The sequence below is a fragment of the Malania oleifera genome, chromosome 3 (assembly GCF_029873635.1).
Source record: "Malania oleifera isolate guangnan ecotype guangnan chromosome 3, ASM2987363v1, whole genome shotgun sequence".
Lineage (NCBI taxonomy): Eukaryota > Viridiplantae > Streptophyta > Magnoliopsida > Santalales > Ximeniaceae > Malania > Malania oleifera.
In genome coordinates this window covers 41,948,609-41,960,252 of record NC_080419.1, presented here as the reverse complement: position 1 = coordinate 41,960,252, position 11,644 = coordinate 41,948,609, and the positions used below count along the sequence as shown (strand labels likewise).

The window sequence follows — 11,644 nt, the reverse complement described above, 5'->3', positions numbered from 1 at the left end:
CAACACAATGCCTTCTTGAATCATAAAATGACTCTTTTCCCATCTCAATACCAAATTCGTCTCAACACATCTCTCAAGGACCTTGGACAAGTTTTCAAGGCATGCATCAAAGGAGGGTCCAAACACAGAGAAATCATCCATAAATACCTCAAGGAATTTTTCAACCATGTCAAAAAAGATGGCTAGCATGCACCTTTGAAATGTCACTGGCACATTGCATAGCCCAAAGGGCATTCTCCTATATGCAAAGGTTTCGAATGGGCAGGTGAATGTGGTCTTCCCCTGATCGTTGGGATGGATTGCGACCTGATTATACCCTGAATACCCATCTAAGAAGCAGTACAAATTTTGTCCTGCGAATCTATCCAATATTTGATTGATGAATAGCAATGGGAAGTGGTCTTTCCAGGTGAGGTTGTTGAGTTCCTGATAATCAATACACACCTACCACCCACTAGTGACACGCGTGGGTATACCTTCACCCTTTTCGTTTTCAACAATGGTGATCCCAGATTTCTTGGGAACCACTTGCGTAGGCCTCACAAATTTGCTATTTGAGATTGGAAATATGATCCCTACATCTAATAGTTTAACCACTTCCTTCAAAACCACTTCCTTCATATTGGGGTTAAGCCTTCGCTGCATCCCGCATATAGGTTTAGCATTCGGCTCAAGATGAATTCGATGCATGCAGACAGATGGATCTATACCCTTTAGGTCTACCACCGACCACCCTATGGCTTTCATATGTATTTTCAAAGCGTGAATGAGCCTAGATTCCTGCGAACTGTCCAAGCTAGATGATATAATAACAGGCAGGGTCTCTCGGGGGCCTAAGAAAACATATTTGAGAGAAGCTAGCAGAGGCTTCAACTCAAGTGCTAGTGGGACCTCAATAGAAGGACGTGCAAGAATGCTAGTGAGAGTCAGAAGATTTTCGAACCAAGCCTTCTAAGGCCTTTTTCTCAGGTTAAAGGCCGATTCAATAATAGTAGAGATGTGTGCACATGGATCCTCTAATCCTGAAGTAGATGGCTGATCAATTGGAGGTGTATTCTTAGAGGAAGCATTCAAAAGAGTCCATAGGGCTTCCTTACTAACATCACCATCAATCATGTCTATATCCTCGAAGGAAGTCTCATCAGGTGGTTGTTGAGGGTTGTGGAACACATTTAGCCAGAGCTGCATGTTGCTGAAGGATATGTCCATAACACCAGTCCTACACTGAATGTTTGCATTAGTCGTGACTAAAAATGGTCTACCCAGAAGAACCGGACACGATTGCTGTGTCAAATCAGTAGGTTCCATATCTAAAACAAGGAAATCAACAGGGTATACAAATCTACAAATCTATCGACCTTTACTAGGACATCTTCTATAATACCTCGGGGCCTTTTGATGGATTGGTCGGCAAAATGCAAGGCGACCGCAGTAGGCTGCAGTTCTCCTAAACCAAATTTCTTGTGGACCGAGTAGGGAAGTATGTTCACACTCGCTCCCAAATCCAAGAGAGCCCTAACAATGATGCACTTGTCGATTACACACGAGATGGTGGCAGCGCCGAGGTCCGTAAGTTTGGGGGGAATAGAACATAGAAGAGTTGAGTTCATATTCTCAGTCTTTTTGACTCCTTTGTTAAGATGCACATTAGATTTATGCTTTTGGGTGCATAGATCCTTAAGAAACTTAGCGTAAGCAGACACTTGCTTAATGAAATCTAAGAGAGGAAGATTGATCTTCGATTGCCTAAGGGTGTCCAATGTGGATTCCTCAATTTCTTCCTTTTTAAGTTAGGAACGTGCTTGAAGGGCTACCGGGTATGGCATTAGAGGGACATAATGTGGCTTTGCTTTTCCTGCATAAGGCATGGAATCTTCAGGGGTTTTTTTTTTTTTTATCATCATCTCCTTACTCTTTCTCTTGTTCAACTTCTCCACTACCCTACCACTTCGAAGAGTGGTCACCATCTGAGCCTACTCATGACACAATGAAGGGCCCGTGTCCGATTCACATTCTACCCCGTATAGGCCTTTAGGGTGCATTGGAGGTTGCTTTGGCAATTTACTCTTATCCCACCAACTCAAAGAAGTGGCTACTGGCCCGTGAAGGCTTCTAGCTTAGCGATAGGTTGAGATTGAAAGTGGAGAAATTGCCTATCGACGTGGTTATTAGCCTCAATGCCCTTAAGGGTTCTCAACACCATCTTCTAGAAAGATTTGTCATATTGGGGTTGAGGAGGAAAATGATGTCGAGAAGATAAAGTTTCAGGGGCGAAAATAGGAAGATTTTAAGAATTTGGGTATGGGTGAGGAGGTGGAGCATTGGGCTTTGTTGAGGTCTTTGGGCTTTAAATCCTGGAGCTTGTGGCCTCGAGCAGAAGTTAGGATGTTGTCTCCACCTAGGGTTGTACATATTAGAGTATAGGTCGTTTGACGGCCTATCATACCAATTATAGGTAGAGTTAACTTCTTCCTACACAAGCTTAGGTTGGGATAGCGCATGTGGGCAATTGTAGCTAGAATGGAAGGGATCATAACAAATTGCACACACTTCTGCACAGGCCTTTGGGTGCTGTTGTTGCCTTAAGGATGAGAACTGGTGTACAGAGTGGGTGCTAGTTCATGGTCTGTGGTCAACTCATAAACTCTCTTAAGTTTGGAGGTGGATAGGTTAGGGGGTCTACGAGCAGCAGTTGTGTGCTGTTGAGAATTCTTAACTAGGTTCTCAAAGAGAGCCCAGGCCTTATTCTCGTGCTTTGTGAGGAAAGTACCTCCACACGATACATCAACCATTGACTTATCTCTCTCAGCTAACCCTTCATAAAAGGTTTGGACTAATTGCCACTACGAGACCTGATGATGTTGGCATTTACGGAGTAAGTCCCTAAAGCGCTCCCAAGTCTTAAAAAAGAGTTCTCTATCCATTTGTATGAAACTTGGGATGGCTCTCTGAAGCTCATTTTTCTCCCAAATTAGGAAGTACTTCTTTAAGAATTCGTGCTACATGGTGACCCATTTGGTCATCGAGTTCAGCTCTATGGATGTCAGCCAATATTTGGCTTTATCCTTCAGAGAGAACAAAAAGAACCTAAGACAGAAGAGCATCATCACTATAATTTGGTATACGGATGGTGGAACAAATTTCCAAAAACTCATCTAGATGCTGAAAATGATTTTCTGTAGAATTCTCATGAAAGATGGGTAGCATCGAGATGATATAAGTCTTTATCTTGAATTGGCCGCTTGAATATTCGGGAATTGGATGCGAAACAATAAAGTGTATGCATTAGGTACAAAGTATTCCCTAAGAGGTCGAAGGGGTTGCTCTCCCACCATAGGTAGGGGAGAGCTTGGTGTTTCGGGATTTGATCAGTGGGAACTGGTGGGTTTTGTTCAGCCATAACTTTTGGTTTGGACCACTCAGCAAACTCAGGACTCGAGGTTGGCTTCCTAAGGGACCTACGGGATTTATCAATCTCAAGGTCTATGGGAATCAGGTCTGGGTCCAAAGAATGCAAACCAAACATACACAATTTAAGCACAGAGATTCAAGACTTCAATATATAAACAAAAAAGAAAAACAAAAAATAACAATATAGTAGATGAGAAATTGGCTAAAACAACCATACCCTAGTCCCTAGCAATGACGCCAAAATTTGGTAGGTTTGCCAAGGCTTGGGTCCTTAACTATAAAAAATAATATTTATACTACCTAACAATCCCAAGTTCAGTAGAAAGTGGGGGAGTCGAGTGTCGATCCATAGGGACTAAACCAAGCAGTTATAAACCTTTTCTCAATTATTCTATTATTGTCTCGTGTAAAAGAAAGTGAAAAAGATGGTATTTTTCAATGGGGGTTTTCTAACAACTACTGCAAAGCATATAAAATCTATGTTAACCCTACTCCTACAAAACAATGCTTAGACTCGAATTAAACTTAACACGCCATGCCTCAGACTACGCTCAACCAAATATACATAAGAGTACTAACCCAAAAATCTCTGGTCAAGTGGGAGAGGCTCATTTGAGGGCATAGGGTAGTAAAGGTGCGCCAATCTCCGGAGCACAATCAGGAACCAGAGTATACCCTGTCTCAACAATCACACGAGCACCCCCGCGGTTCTGTAGCCAACTATTTCTATCTGGTTAAGATTGTAGTAGTGCTTATCCTATCATGCAAAACTTCATCAACATCAAAGAAGTAAATCAAACGGATTTACATGCTTTCAATTTAAGACTATAGTATTGACAGACAAATCTGTTTGCAATAGGATACCATTTTTCCGAGCTGGAGGGTCAACCTTTTAAGATGCCTTTGTGACTTTGGCCAGAATAAATTGATCTTCATATTAGCCAAGTAGTATGTTCTCTTGACCTTAGACAGATTTCACTTGTTTTAGATGGAGCTAGACAAGTACTAAGTCTCCGACATTGAAGTGCAATGGTCTTCTTTTTTTATCTGCCTAATTTTTCATCCTTTTAATGGCTTTATCCAAGTAGGCTTAGGCAATATCTATATTTTGTCTCCATTCTTTGGTGAAGATATAAGATTTTGGACTCTCCAACTATGAAACTTATACATTCTATGGGGTAATAGTGGTTGCTCACTATAACAAGTTCAAAAGGAATTTTATGAGAAATTAAGCACTTTTGAGTGGTAAGAAAAAATTGAGCCATAATGAGTAGCTACATCTAATTCTTCTTATTGGTATTACAAAATAGCATAAATACTCCTCTAGCCCATTAAATCTCTTTTTTTGGGCCATCATCGATCTACAAATGATAACCTAGTGAGATGTCTAGTTATGCTATGATACTTCTCTTATGAATTTGTAGTCTAGTTCAACGAGGAACCCCTAATACACTGCAATATGCTTGAAAAACAATTGTGGAGTCTCTTCTCTTGAGCAATACTTTGGTGTTGGGATAAAGTGTTGTACTTCAAAAACTATCTACAAGCACAAGTATAGACTTCATGCCTTCAACTCTAGAAATTTTATTAGAAATCAAAGAGAAATTTCTCTATGGTCTCATTAGCTGTAAAAAAAAAAAAAAAAAAAAGGCTCTAACAGTCCTACAATCTGTCTTATCTTCATAGTAGGCGAGGCAAGTTCATGTATACAAACCACTTCTTCACGCATGTGTGGCCAATAATATTGTTGCTTTAACAATGCCAAAGTTTGTTTCCATCCTAGGTGTCTTTCATAAATGGTATTCTTGGGGTTACTAACTCCAAGCTAAAGAGCCAATTTCCATTTGTTCATAGCATACCAACCTCCATACAACATTAGCAAGTTTCACCCCCTTCCACCAACTTGATAATGGCTTGAGCCAATTGATTTCTCATAAGGTTCTCCTTGATTCACTCCCAGATTGTTGTGGAAACCTTACTTGTAGATAAGTGTGCTACCATTTGTATAGCCTCTATCTTAACCATATTACTTAGTTCATTTGCATCTCGATTTATCTACACTACCCTATGTTTGAAAAAAGAAATCTTTTAGGAATTCCTACCAATAATCCCACTTAGGGGATAACTCGGATTGTAAAAAAAAAAAAGTGACTAATGACAAAGTCATCCAACTTTGCAACTTTGAACCAAACAAGTAATGCCATTACACTCGAAAGCAATGGATAACTATTAACATTTCCTTTTCTTCTTTTTTTAAGTTGTGAAATTCTATGCAAATTAACTAATCTTCTCACTTTTATATATGACAAGATTTTCCTCTAGCAACAAGACAACATCCAAAGGAAAATCGAATGCATTAATTTGTACCTCAAAAGGCTTATGATTTTAGAAAGAATAAGGGCATGATCCTTTATCATTGTTTCTTCAATCCATCAAAGGCTCCTAGCACTCTTGCAACCAGTTATCCTTTGGTCCTTCTTCAATAAATATGTCAGTAGGGTAGTCCCCCTTAAGTAATCCTTAACAAATTTCTTGTAGCAATTAATAATATTAAAAAATGAATGTAGTTCTTTCACTGGTTTTAGGATCTTCTAGTCTCATTTAGCCCTTACCTTCTTCATTTCCACTTCATATGCTTCTACATAAAGAAGCATTTTTAATTCTTTACATACAGGCTATCTTTCTTTAGCGTACAAAATTCCCTTTGCAGATGCTTTTGGTGCTCTTTTAGCATAGATTTATAGATAACAATTTCACTAAGATATACGATGACAAACTTATCGAGGTAGTCACAAAACACTTGCTTTATAAAGATGCAAAAAGTTGCTAGTTCACCCAAAGGACACCACAAAGAACTCAAAAGGTCCATTGCGCATCAAGAAAGTAGTCTCTAATCCTTTTTCTATTTGCACTTTATAGTAGTCTGACCATAAGTCAAGTTTGGTGAAGTACTTGGCATGATTGAGTTAATCAAACAATATGCAATTAGAGGGATGGATACATTTTACACTTGGTTACTTTGTTGAGAACTCATTAACCCACTTATATTAGCAGCTCTTATTATGTTTATTTTAGATGAACAGTGATACTTTGTACGATGCTTTAAGGGATCATACAAAACCTTCTTCCAACAATTCATCAAGTTGTTTTTATAGCTCTGCTTACTTAGGTGGCACATTTGATATGTACCTTTAACATAGGTTTCACCGTAAGTAACAACACAATCTTATGCTCAACACATCATCTTGGCCATAAGTTGTTTGAGACTTTATCTAGCTTCAAAGTTTGGAATGCTTTTAACAATTTTGAATCGCAAAGCAGGCACCAACACTTGTCTTACTTCTTCATTCACTATACATGACGCAAAATAATTTGGTTTACCAACTCTCAAATTCCTTGAGTTGCATGGAAAAGAGGAACGTTGCATCTTCTCCATTCTTCACTACGACTTAATTTATACATGGGTGATCACCTACTAAATAAATGGATCCAAGAAAAGGCATTGGGATAGCTGAAGTGTCTCATAAGAATTCGATCCTAGCAAATTTAGCAAGAACATGCTTAGCCATTGGCAGTGTTGATTGGATCTACATAATTTGTTGCTTATATGTGGTCTGAATTATTTTTGAGTTTCAACCGAGGTCTCAATTCTTTGCCTTATAAGATGAAGTTGTTGGTAGCCCTAGAGTCAACCATGGTAAGGAGGTTTTTCCATTGATTTTTAGATCCATGAACATTAGGTCCTTTAGCTGAAGTTCTCTTCAACTCTTTCATCTACCTTTTTATTGCATTAAGTAACTGCATTGCATCCATCTTTCATATCATGAGCTGAGCTGGTTCAAGGCATTATGGTTGCCTATAATTGCTTGTCATGTGTGAATAGGATAAGTAACCATTATATAAATAGTAGCATAGATTTTGCTCTTTGAGTGGTATAAGGTCTTAGTAAAAAAAAAATAGGATAATGGCAACTTAGTTAATTTGATTTTTCCTAATGTTCAAGCTAGAATAGCAAAGAAATATCTTTAAAGGAAGGGTGAAAGTTCATCAATTATTGTAAAATTCACTAGTTTTTGTAAACAATTTTAGCCTTCTTGCCTCCCTGGCTAAACATGTATTGCTAATGGAGATGTGAAAATAAATTGTGTTGTTTTACAATTTACTGTATGACTCTTGTTTGCTTTCATGATTATTTATTGTTTTCACTTAATTTGTATTTGATGATTGTGAATTTGTTCATGTGGTAAAACCACAGTACACTTTGAGTTAATTGGTTAGTGTCTTATAATTATTGTCACATGGCCCTTCTCAAGGTGTGAAGTGTTCAACCTATAATAATTGGTATTAGAACTTAAGTAATTGCTTCGTGATTTGGTTTCCTTCGGATTGTGGGATTATATGAAACATTGGTCAAGGAACCATACCACATACTAATACCAAGAAAATTGATGCACAAAAGGCATAGGTTGTGATAGCCAACACTATGGATGTAGAGCTAGCCCTTTAGTACATGTTGATTTATTCGAGGGATACCATAAACAATAGTAAGGTTCCACTGAGAAGTTATTAGAGAAATTTTGTGGTACAATGGAAGCAGATACAAAACTAGATGGTGAACTTACAACCAAAATGAACCTGACGGTTTGTGCTATTTAGAAGTACAATCTGCAAGGGTAGATTATAGAGAAGAGTTCCAAAACCTATAACATATGAGGTTACCCATAATGCTAAAGAGTTAGACAATTTCTTATTTGACATGGATAGAGAATTTCTCATTTGACGTGGAGCAACACTTTCGTGAGGTGACGATCAACCCGAAGTAGGCAAAAGTATCCATGGCAGCAATATACCTAAGTGGTGATGCTAAATATTGGTGATGTATCAAGTATGATGAAATTCAGAATGGGTTGTGTAATTCATAGTTGGGTAGACTTAAAGAGAGAGAGTTTAAGACCAAATTATTTCCTTTAAATGTTGTTTTCAAACAATTTTCTATTTGATGTTGGATATCTAGGACATGTCAGATAAAGACAAGTTGTTTTATTTTCTTCAAGGATTGAAAACATAGGAAAATGTTGAACTTCATAAAAAAATAAATATATAAGTAAGGCTTTCCAACTAAATAAGTTGTCATAGAATGCTTGACTAACTATGTTGGAGAGAGTTCCACAATGTCCAAGGAAAGCATCATGTCAAGTGGAACAACTATAAGTTTTCCAAGAATGGCAAACAAAAAAATTGGGTGAGTCGAAAGGCATCAAATTCAAAATGAAGTTTTTTCATCTCATTCTTTCATAGCATCCAAATAAGAGTAAGTTGGAATGCTTCTTCTGCTGAAGCCCTTGCAGAGTTACTAATTGCTCAAACAAATCACTTAATGCCTTGGGACACAAGGACAAGATATGCATAAGAACGAAATCCCAAGGATAGGTGTAATGCACTTACTCAATATATTGGAAAGGAAAATAAAAGAATTATAAGTTACCTTGGCTAAAAGGTTAATATTTGTGGATCTATGGATCAATGGGAAAAGCATTGGTGTTATAGTGGATACTAGGGGTAACAATAACATTGTCTCAAAGGGGGAAGTGCATAAACCCAACTTAAAGATGGAAAATGACTCAAGACATATGAAATCAATTAATTTTGTAGCTCAACCTACGTTAGGAGTATTCATGCAATTGACTATGAAGCTTAGATAATGGGTGAGTTATGCAAATTTCGAAGTAATTTTGATGGATGATTTCCAAGTGATACTTGGAATGGAATTCTTAAGAAGGTCTAAGGTGGTATCAATTTTGTTTTCTAGTTCTCGTTGTCTAATAGGAGAAAATCACCCTTGCATGGTGCAAACTACTATAAATAAAAGGGGATATCAAGAAGTTCCTCTTAATCATGTAGCTTAATAAGGTATTGAAAGGGGTAGGTCGACATATCTTGCCTTATTGGGAGCGTATAAAGACATAGGACAAGGTTGGACGCCTACTACTATTCAAGATGTGTTGGAAGAGCACAAAGTTGTACTGTCGAATAAGCTACTACACAACTTGCCTCCATGGCAAAGTGTGGAGCATGAAATCAAGTTGTTACCAAGGGTGTGAAGCCTTATGCTAAAGGTCATACAAAATGGCACTTTAAAACTAGCGAAGTTGAGTAAACAACTTGATGTGTTACTTGAAATGGGTTATATAGGTCCTTCCAAACACCATTTTAAGCACCACTGTTGTTTCAAGGAAACATGATGGGAGCATACAAATGTGTATAGACTTTCATATGCTCAACAGAGTAGTATTATGCAATAAGCATCCCACCATTTATTATTGATTTATTTAATGAACAAAGTCATGCCAAGTATTTCACCAAACTTGACTTGTGATTAGGCTACTATTAAGTGAGCATGGCATATAGTGATAAGCCAAAGATTACTTACACAATAAGGTATAGGCGTATGAATTCTTAATGATTCCTTTTAGGATGACAAATGCGCCAACTATTTTTTGCATGCTCATAAAAGCATTGTTTAATGTCTACCTCAAAAATTTTGTTATGATGTACTTGGATGACATTGTACTTTACAATTACACTTTAAAGGTATATAAAGAGCATCTCAAAAGGTGTTCAATTGGTTGAAGAAGAATAATCTTTATGTCAAGAAAGAGAAGTTCTCTTTTGCTCAAATATGTATCAAATTCCTTGGTCATATGCTTGAACAATGTCATATTCAAATGTATATGGAGGTGAAAGTTATTTAAGATTGGAAAATACAGACAATAGTCAAGCAGATGTTTTCCTTTCTTATACTCGCCAACTACTATCACAAGTTTGTGGACTAGTACTCAAGGAGGACTTTCTCATTAATTGAATTACTAAAGGAGGATCATATATAGGTGGAACTGGACAAAGGAGTGTCAGGGAAACTTTGACAACTTGAAGGAATCCATGAAGTGGTGTGATTAATTACTAGCTCTATTGAACATTATAAAAGCCTTCAAATTATAAACATATCCTTCAGCCTATAACCTTGGTGGATTCTTGGTACAAATTGGACATTCTATTACATACAAGAATCGTAAGCTTAATGAAACTAAGCCTAAGCTTAGCAAAAACATATTCTAAGAGAAGGAGATGTTAATGAAAATTCATTGTCTACACATGTGGCGACATGACCTACTTGGGTCTATATTTGTGGTGAAAACAAATAACTCAGTTGTCAGTCATTTCTTTATACAACCAAATTTAACCACCAAGAATTATACTAAGACGTGAGAATTCATGGTGCAATTTGATTTCTCTCTAGAGCACAAGGTTGGGTGAATGAATCAAGTCATAGATTCACTAAGTAGGAAGGCTAAGATTGTGGTGCCTTACAACTAGTAACACACTTGGTGGTAAGTAATATTACCATAACAATATGGAAGCGCATTAGGAGAATTTTGTCAAAGGTCCAATTGCCTAAAACCTCATAAAGTAAGTGGAAGAGGGTAGAACGTGCCAATTTTAGTTAGAAGATGAATTACTGTTGAAACATGGTAACTGGCTATGTCTACCTTGAGTTGGTAGCTAAGGAATATTGTTAAGTGTCATGACACCATGTAAGTAGGTCACCTAGGATGACATTGAACTTTGGAATTATTGAAAAACAAAGATATTACTGGTCATACATGTGGGTTAAGGTGGTTAATTATACCTAGACCTATCTCACCTGCCAACAACACAAAGGTCTAGTAGAAAAAGACTGCAAGGTTGTTAGAGCCTTTTCAAGTACCAATGAAAGTGGGGAAGCATGTCTTATTTAACTTCATCCGTAACCTACCAAGAGTTGGTGTTGTAGGGTCTATACTTGTACTATAGACAAGTTTTCAAAGTACAATACTTTTATACCAACACTGAAGTACTACTCAGCAGAGGAAATAAGAAAAATTATTCTTCAAGCATATTGTGAAGTGTTAGGGTATTTGTCAAGACTTCATTAATAACTGAGACACCAAATTCATAGGGTACTTCTAGACATAACTTTTAACAATCCTCAATTTAGAGCTTGACATCTATTTGAGTTACTTCCCACAAACAAATAGACAAATAGAGATATTCAATAGACTACTAGTAGAGTACTTACGCCATTTCATCATTGCCAACCAAAAGAATTGGGTGCAATTACTTGAGATGACTTAATTTTGTTTCAAGACCCAAAAGATAGGGGTAGCAAAATGAGTGAAATCCCACGGGTGACATG

General features: G+C 37.4%; 1 protein-coding gene and 1 non-coding gene across 5 annotated transcripts in view; both read left to right on the top strand.

Moving 5' to 3' along the window:
* LOC131152176 (probable glutathione S-transferase) overlaps window positions 1-11,644 on the top strand; it is a 53,133-nt gene that overhangs the window by 15,135 nt on the left and 26,354 nt on the right. The gene's annotated exons all lie outside the window — the stretch shown is intronic.
* Window positions 2,851-2,956, top strand: LOC131152562 (small nucleolar RNA R71). Its single transcript, XR_009136054.1, has one exon. It is a non-coding gene; the product is annotated as a small nucleolar RNA R71 (small nucleolar RNA).